The 8,727-nt window shown below is 47.5% G+C and overlaps 1 non-coding gene across 1 annotated transcript; it reads right to left on the reverse strand.

Annotated features, from left to right (window-relative positions):
- Positions 1-744: 744 nt before the first annotated feature.
- Trnag-ucc lies at positions 745-816 on the reverse strand. The gene has a single exon. It is a non-coding gene; the product is annotated as a tRNA-Gly (tRNA).
- Between the last annotated feature and the right edge of the window lie 7,911 nt (positions 817-8,727).

The following is an 8,727-nucleotide window of genomic DNA, read 5'->3' on the forward strand; positions in this document are numbered from 1 at the left end:
CATAAGTATAATATTAAATATTTATCGGAACAACTGGGATTTAGATGGTTTTCTAGTCATTTTGCAAAGAAAGCGGATTCAATTTGTGGAGCATATGACTTCGTCAATGTATCATTGCGTCATACCATTCTGGAGTGACGTCGTGTTTGTCAAGTATAGGACTCCATGTAAAGAAAACGTACTACGGAAAATTACTGATGTCTTTCGTTGTTACAATGTTGATATTTGTTTTCAGACTTGTGAAGAGAGAGCTGCTACGGAAAAGTTTGTTTGTTTGCTGTTTAACGCCGCACTGAGCAATATTCCATCAAAATGACGGCGGTCTGTAAAAATCGAGCCTGGACCAGACAATCCAGTGATTAACATCATGAGCATCGATCCACGCATTTGGGATCGATGACATGCATCAACCAAGTCAGCGAGCCTGACCACCCGATCCCGTTAGTCGCCTCTTACGTCAAGCATAGTCGCCTTTTACGGCAAGTATGGGTTGCTGAAGACCTATTCTAACCCGGATCTTCACAGGTTGCTGTTAAAATGTCGATAAACATTTTGAGTTCTGATATTTGCGGGTTGACGCTATGAAAATTTAACATCAAACATTCAATAACACCCGCAAATCCGAAAACACATACTATTTATCTTCTAATTATGTTATCGTACGCAAAAAAAGAGCTCCATCATTTTAGCACAGTTTGAAATTATCGTTATTCTGAATAGAATTGAATATGTATGAGCAAAAACTGCGTCGGCCGGGAATCGAACCCGGATCGACTGCTTGGAAGGCAACCATGCTAACCTTTACACCACCGACGCTTGATGACAGAGAGGAAGGAGGGAGAGAAATGTTATACGATAAGTTCGCCGTTATCCCTACAGTTGTCCCCATCGTGTAAGTCCACAGTTTGGGCACGTGACTGTCAAGAACATCCCACGGCTCATTGGCTCTGAAACCGGGATGCTGTCTATAACAGCTGAAGTACGCGGTTTCGCATTCTGAAACGGTTACCAGTTCAAATTCGGAGCAAGCGCACGAGTCATGGAAGGTCATGCATGAAAAGGCCACTCCCTGGATCCGAATACTTCGTCATAGGTGTATTGAATGCCGTTTTTAAAAAAAGAAAGAGTTGTTGAATTGTTAAAATAGCATTATATTACTGAAGATAGTTTGGCATTTTAATGTAAATCTGCCTAACACGTCCGTAAGAAAGACGGAATATCAGTACTTCAGAGGTGAGGTGAAATTGCGTTTAACGTCGCGTCCAAAATTATTGCACTATATACAGGGTATGAAACTCCCAAAAATTTCAGCCAGACCACAGGACTGGCTAGCTGAAATACTTGCCAGCCCTGACCAAAACCTGCCTGCCCACTATAATCATATGTTTCTCAGGATAAGCTAACGGGGTTTCTTTCTGGTTACATTTTATCATTCATCTTTACATGTGAATTGATGCTTATCATCGGGAAATATTTAGAATATTGTCACATATGAAATATAACCCGACCGTCGGGCAGGGGGATTTGAAAATCTGGCAGCCCGAGTTGAAATCAACCCGTCTCGGACGGTCGGGCAGGCAGGTATTTCCAACACTGCTATATAGCGACGTGCATGCACGTGCATGCGTGCGTTGGTGCGTGTGTGTGTGTGTGGCTGCTTGTACTAGACCGGACTGATGCCGATTTATAGTGCTAGACCACTGACATACCATGCCGCAGTTTAACACGAATACCCCACTTAGACACAGTATACTGGCTCCGAGCCGACCAGTCCTTGCTTTAACCCCTTAATGCCGAGCGCCAGACAGGGTAACAACAAGTATCTTTTAACGTCTTTTGGCATGACGTGGCCGGGGATCAAACCCCGGACCTTCCGCTCTACGAGCGGACGCTCTACCACTAGACCACGGAGGCGGTCCAGTACTTCAGATAGGACATTACATCAGCACCACGTGAGAAGCAGTACTACTGTGTGTTTGTTTGTTTGTTTGTTTGTTGTTTAACGCCGCACTCAGCAATATTCCAGCTATATGGCCGCGGTCTGTGAATAATCGAGTCTGGACCAGACAATCCTGTGATTGACATCATGAGCATCGATCCACGCAAATGGGATACGATGAGATGCTGCAACCAAGTCAGCGAGCCTGACCACCCGATCCCATTAGTCGCCTCTTACGACTAGCAGTCGCCTATTACAGCAAGAATAGGTTGCTGAACACCTATTTTCTACCCCGGATCTTCACGGGTCGGTTATTGTTGCGATTTATTTAGTGTCATTTTATAATCGAATTTGTCCTTATCTTCGTACAGAGTAGATATTAATGTCGCATTTGCTTTCTCATACCAAAAGGGCTGGATAACATTTTCTTTTTTTTTCAAATATACAACAAAACAAACTTTTAAATTGGAATTTGCACCTAATGACGCTTTGAACAGTATTTAATTCTATCACGTGTCATCTTGGGAGGGGCGGTCGGGTAGCCTAGTGGTTAAAGCGTTCGCTCGTCACGCCGACGACCTAGGCTCGATTCCCGACATGGGTACAATGTGTGAAGCCCATTTCTGGTGTCCCCCGCCGTGATATTGCTGGAATATTGCTAAAAGCGGCGTAAAACCATACTCACTCACTCACTCATCTTGGGAGGAAACGCCAAGGTGATGCCTTTATCACTTTTGTGAAACCCACGACCATGGATATGATTCTGACAAGCCCTAGCAGCACAAACAAGGTAAATCAGGGATTCGAACCGATGGTCCTTTACAGATTCTGGAAAGCCTAGGGGACGCAACTCCTCACGGCGAATAATGTTCAGCGCCTTAGGCGACCGCCATTGGCACCCGCCTTTATTGAATAAGTGCCCAAATTTAACGCCTAACCAAAAGTAAACAATTAGTAAAATTATAACTTTTACAGGTTGATAAAGCAACAACAATGAAATCTCGTTATTAGCCCTGAGTTCACCAAAGGATACAACATTATGAAAGCATCACGAATGTCACGACATCAGGAGGTACATAAAACAAAGCACAATCTCATTGGCTGACAAAATTGACCTGATTTTCACTGTTTGTTCTGATTGGCTGATTTCAACGACCCCGTGGTGTGCCCTTGTCATATTTGCACACAAAACATCCCTTCAACAAGCCTTCGTCAGAATCTAATTACCGATACTAAAATTGCGATTTTGAGTTCGTGAACCGTTTCTGATCAGACGCAAGAGCTGAAACAAACGCCAGATTTTAATTTCCAATTTTAATCTTTTTCATCTGTGTGAGTCACTTGACGGCTCTGATCTTCTCTGTCCCCCAACTAGCGTCTTTTTCAGCAACATTATGTCTGCCTGTGCCTGTCTTTGTTTTCTATCACTCTCATCACATCCTTTAGATTTTTAGCCGATTTTTATTTTTATTTAATTTTTTAAAATGAGTACTTTTTAAGCTATATCGCACGTGCAGTTCAAAGTTTATTTTAATTTGTTTTTTTTTAAAGTGTGTTTTATGCCTGAGGCATATTGTTTCAGCGTCTGAATCATGAAGTGGAAATGACAAATTAACTCTCCTCATATTTCACGCACAGGATGAAAACTGTTTTTTGTTTAACGTAATGGGTTTGCCACGTTTCATCCTTGTGATAACAATTGATTTGAAAATTTCATGAACGGTTTAGTTTCATAACACGATATCCTTATTTGTATGGAAATGCATGTTAATGTGGTTGAATATTTTGCACACTTTGTTGAATAGTTTAGATTACCAATATTCGATAGTATATTACCCTTAAAACACTTGCCTTATATGGTGAATCCTCTTCACGTGTTCTTTCTGAAGTGCCGTCCTACCGTCATTGTACTATATTCGTATCCCACCTGTCACCAGGTAGTTTGGTCCTACCCTTGCCTCTCGGCCTGTCTACCCTTGCCTCTAGGCCTGTCTACCCTTGCCTCTAGGCCAGTCTACCCTTGCCTCCAGGTCTGTCTACACCTGCCTCCAGGTCTGTCTACCCTTGCCTCCAGGTCTGTCTACCCTTGCCTCTTGCCCTGTCTACCCTTGCCTCTAGGTCTGTCCTACCCTTGCCTCTTGCCCTGTCTACCCTTGCCTCTAGGCCTGTCTACCCTTGCCTCTAGGCCTGTCTACCCTTGCCTCTAGGCCTGTCCTACCCTTGCCTCTAGGCCCGTCTACCCTTGCCTCTAGGCCTGTCTACCCTTGCCTCTAGGCCTGTCCTACCCTTGCCTCTAGCTCTGTCTACCCTTGCCTCTAGGTCTATCTACCCTTGCCTCTAGCTCTGTCTACCCTTGCCTCTAGGCCTGTCTACCCTTGCCTCTAGGCCTGTCTACCCTTGCCTCTTGCCCTGTCTACACTTGCCTCTAGGCCTGTCTTCCCTTGCCTCCAGGTCTGTCTACCCTTGCCTCCAGGTCTGTCTACCCTAGCCTCTTCCCTGTCTACCCTTGCCTCTAGGCCTGTCTCCCCTTGCCTCTAGGCCTTTCCTACCCTTGCCTCTAGCTCTGTCTACCCTTGCCTCTAGGCCTGTCTACCCTTGCCTCTAGGCCTGTCCTACCCTTGCCTCTAGGCCTGTCCTACCCTTGCCTCTGGGCCTGTCCTACCCTTGCCTCCAGGTCTGTCTACCCTTGCCCCCAGGTCTGTCTACACTTGCCTCTAGGCCTGTCCTACCCTTGCCTCTAGGCCTGTCTACCCTTGCCTCTAGCTCTGTCTACCCTTCCCTCTAGGTCTGTCTACCCTTGCCTCTAGCTCTGTCTACCCTTCCCTCTAGCTCTGTCTACCCTTGCCTCTAGGCCTGTCCTACCCTTGCCTCTAGGCCTGTCCTACCCTTGCCTCTAGCTCTGTCTACCCTTCCCTCTAGGTCTGTCTACCCTTGCCTCTAGGCCTTTCCTACCCTTGCCTCTAGGCCTGTCCCACCCTTGCCTCTAGGCCTTTCCTACCCTTGCCTCTAGCTCTGTCTACCCTTGCCTCTAGGCCTGTCTACCCTTGCCTCTAGGCCTGTCCTACCCTTGCCTCTAGGCCTGTCCTACCCTTGCCTCTAGGCCTGTCCTACCCTTGCCTCCAGGTCTGTCTACCCTTGCCTCTAGCTCTGTCTACACTTGCCTCTAGGCCTGTCTACCCTTGCCTCTAGGCCTGTCTACCCTTGCCTCTAGGCCTGTCCTACCTTTGCCTCTAGCTCTGTCTACCCTTCCCTCTAGGCCTGTCTACCCTTGCCCCCAGGTCTGTCTACCCTTGCCTCTAGGCCTTTCCTACCCTTGCCTCTAGGCCTGTCCTACCCTTGCCTCTAGGCCTTTCCTACCCTTGCCTCTAGCTCTGTCTACCCTTGCCTCTAGGCCTGTCCTACCCTTGCCTCTAGGCCTGTCTACCCTTGCCTCTAGCTCTGTCTACCCTTGCCTCTAGGCCTGTCCTACCCTTGCCTCTAGCTCTGTCTACCCTTGCCTCTAGGCCTGTCCTACCCTTGCCTCTAGGCCTGTCCTACCCTTGCCTCTAGGCCTTTCCTACCCTTGCCTCTAGCTCTGTCTACCCTTGCCTCTAGGCCTGTCCTACCCTTTCCTTTAGGCCTGTCCTACCCTTGCCTCTAGGCCTGTCCTACCCTTGCCTCTAGGCCTGTCTACCCTTGCCTCTAGGCCTGTCCTACCCTTGCCTTAAGGCCTGTCTACCCTGGCCTCTAGGCCTGTCAACCCTTGCCTCTAGGTCTTTTAACCCTTGCCTCTAGGCCTGTCTACCCTTGCCTCTAGGCCTGTCTACCCTTGCCTTTAGGCCTGTCCTACCCTTGCCTCTAGGCCTTTCCTACCCTTGCCTCTAGGTCTGTCTACCCTTGCCTCTAGGCCTGTCCTACCCTTGCCTCTAGTCCTGTCCTACCCTTGCCTCTAGGCCTGTCCTACCCTTGCCTTAAGGCCTGTCTACCCTGGCCTCTAGGCCTGTCAACCCTTGCCTCTAGGTCTGTCTGCCCTTGCCTCTAGGCCTGTCTACCCTTGCCTTTAGGCCTGTCCTACCCTTGCCTCTAGGCCTTTCCTACCCTTGCCTCTAGGTCTGTCTACCCTTGCCTCTAGGCCTGTCTTACCCTGGCCTCTAGGTCTGTCTACACCTGCCTCTTGGCCTGTCCTACCCTGGCCTCTAGGCCTGTCCTACCCTTGCCTCCAGGTCTGTCTACCCTTGCCTCTAGGTCTGTCTACCCTTGCCTCTAGGCCTGTCTACCCTTGCCTCTAGGCCTGTCCTACCCTGGCCTCTAGGCCTGTCCTACCCTTGCCTCCAGGTCTGTCTACCCTTGCCTCTAGGCCTGTCTACCCTTGCCTCTAGGCCTGTCCTACCCTTGCCTCTAGGCCTTTCCTACCCTTGCCTCCAGGTCTGTCTACCCTTGCCTCTAGGCTTGTCTACCCTTGCCTCTAGGCCTGTCCTACCCTGGCCTCTAGTCCTGTCTACACCTGCCTCTAGGCCTGTCTACCCTTGCCTCTAGGCCTGTCCTACCCTTGCCTCTAGGCCTTTCCTACCTTGCCTCTAGGCTTGTCTACCCTTGCCTCTAGGCTTGTCTACCCTTGCCTCTAGGCCTGTCCTACCCTTGCCTCTAGGCCTTTCCTACCTTGCCTCTAGGCTTGTCTACCCTTGCCTCCAGGTCTGTCTACCCTTGCCTCTAGGCCTGTCCTACCCTTGCCTCCAGGTCTGTCAACCCTTGCCTCTAGGCCTGTCTACCCTTGCCTCCAGGTCTGTCAACCCTTGCCTCTAGGCCTTTCCTACCCTTGCCTCCAGGTCTGTCTACCCTTGCCTCAAGGTCTGTCTACACATGCCTCAAGGTCTGTCTACCCTTGCCTCTAGGCCTGACTACCCTTGCCTCTAGGCCTGTCCTACCCTTGCCTCTAGTCCTGTCTACCCTTGCCTCTAGTCCTGTCTACCCTTGCCTCTAGGTCTGTCTACCCTTGCCTCTAGGCCTGCCTACCCTTGCCTCTAGGCCTGTCTACCCTTGCCTCTAGGCCTGGCTACCCTTCTTGTGCCTTGACATCACTGTTAATCACAATTCCCTCAGTATTTGCTGATGATGAAAAGTGAAAAGCATAGCCTCGATTATCCAGTGTATCACAGCTCCTTTACCAATTAATACATATTTATAATAAAAGAGCGGATATATAATACAACGGATAATCGGTATGCGCTATGGGGTAGCGGGATCCCAGTCACCACCTGCTGAGAAGATTTATTCATATGACTCATGCTGGCTTTAACACTGAACACGATCTGAAAGCAGAATCCATGTCTTTGAAAATGTGTTTAGAAGGACTAAATTAAGTCAGATTTAAAACATCTGTTCAAATTATGCAAAAATCAGGACAGTGTCTTTCAAGTGATCTCTAACCAACACGTGTTGCAAACACGTAAAAAACATGTCAGCATCGTCTTGAAGGCTTTTTACGCTGATCAGAAATTCAATTATCTGTCTCTACAAGTAGTTAATAAATCGAGGGGGTTGTCCCGGAGAAGGCTGATACTAAAAGTGGGTGAATGTAGTTTGGGACTGCTTTAAACCGTTGTAAATCACTGTTTGTGAGTAAACTTGTTTGTTTGTTTGCTGTTTCACGACGCAGGTGGCAATAGTCCTGCTATATTGGTCTGCTACAGTGGTCTGTAAATGATAGAGTCTGAATCAGACAATTCAGTGATTGATATTGTAGTTGAGTTGCGTTGCGTTGCGTTGCGTTGCGTTGCGTTGCGTTGAGTTGAGTTGAGTTGAGTTGAGTTGAGTTGAGTTGAGTTGAGTTGAGCTGAGTTGAGATATTGTATGTGAGTTGAGTTGAGTTGAGATATTGTATGTGAGTTGAGTTGAGTTGAGTTGAGCTGAGTTGAGATATTGTATGTGAGTTGAGTTGAGTTGAGATATTGTATGTGAGTTGAGTTGAGTTGAGATATTGTATGTGAGTTGAGTTGAGTTGAGATATTGTATGTGAGTTGAGTTGAGTTGAGATATTGTATGTGAGTTGAGTTGAGTTGAGTTGAGATATTGTATGTGAGTTGAGTTGAGTTGAGTTGAGGTGAGGTTGGCGTGTGTGTGGCTGTTTGTACTTGTCCGGACTTATGTTGGGTATAGAGCAGCTCATGCTTATCTCCTTTTCGCGAACACCTGGTGTCATCACTGATTTTCGTTCCATACATGGTTTAATTAGGGTGAATGCTGCATTGTGAGAGAGTCCAATGTCACTTGTGGTCTGCCAGATACCTGCAGGGTTATCCCCATCCACTCTGCAGAGTTACCAGCCCTTACTAGTTTAAATTGTCGCGAAATCACGAGATTTCCCATACCGGTAACGCCAACGAGTTAGGAGTATTACAAAACACAAGGCAAGCGATTGTCTGAACAAATGACACAGTTTTTAGTACCGCTTCAAATGAAATCACAACCTTTGAGTAACATCTTAAAATGGAACGGTTCAATAAAGAAAATCAAGGCAAAGTGTCCCTTAATTAAGTATGTACAATCCATGGCACAATCATATGAAGGTAAAACGTCTGTCGGTATCCTAAAAGCCTCCAGTCTTTGGCACATGGATGATTTGGCACAATTTAGTCTTTTGGCACATCTCTCGAGTGGAATCCTGATGTCGAGTATCTAATGCCAGTTCTGAACACACCGAATTAAGAATCTGTGTCTTCCCACAAAATGAAGTTTAAAGCATAAAGGCTGCATTATCTCAATTGATTCACCAGCCATCTGTTCTCCTCGTCCTGTCCACCAACTGAAAA

This window comes from Haliotis rufescens, unplaced genomic scaffold, assembly GCF_023055435.1.
Source record: "Haliotis rufescens isolate VD_foot unplaced genomic scaffold, xgHalRufe1.0.p SCAF_14, whole genome shotgun sequence".
In the NCBI taxonomy this organism is placed as follows: Eukaryota; Metazoa; Mollusca; class Gastropoda; order Lepetellida; family Haliotidae; genus Haliotis; species Haliotis rufescens.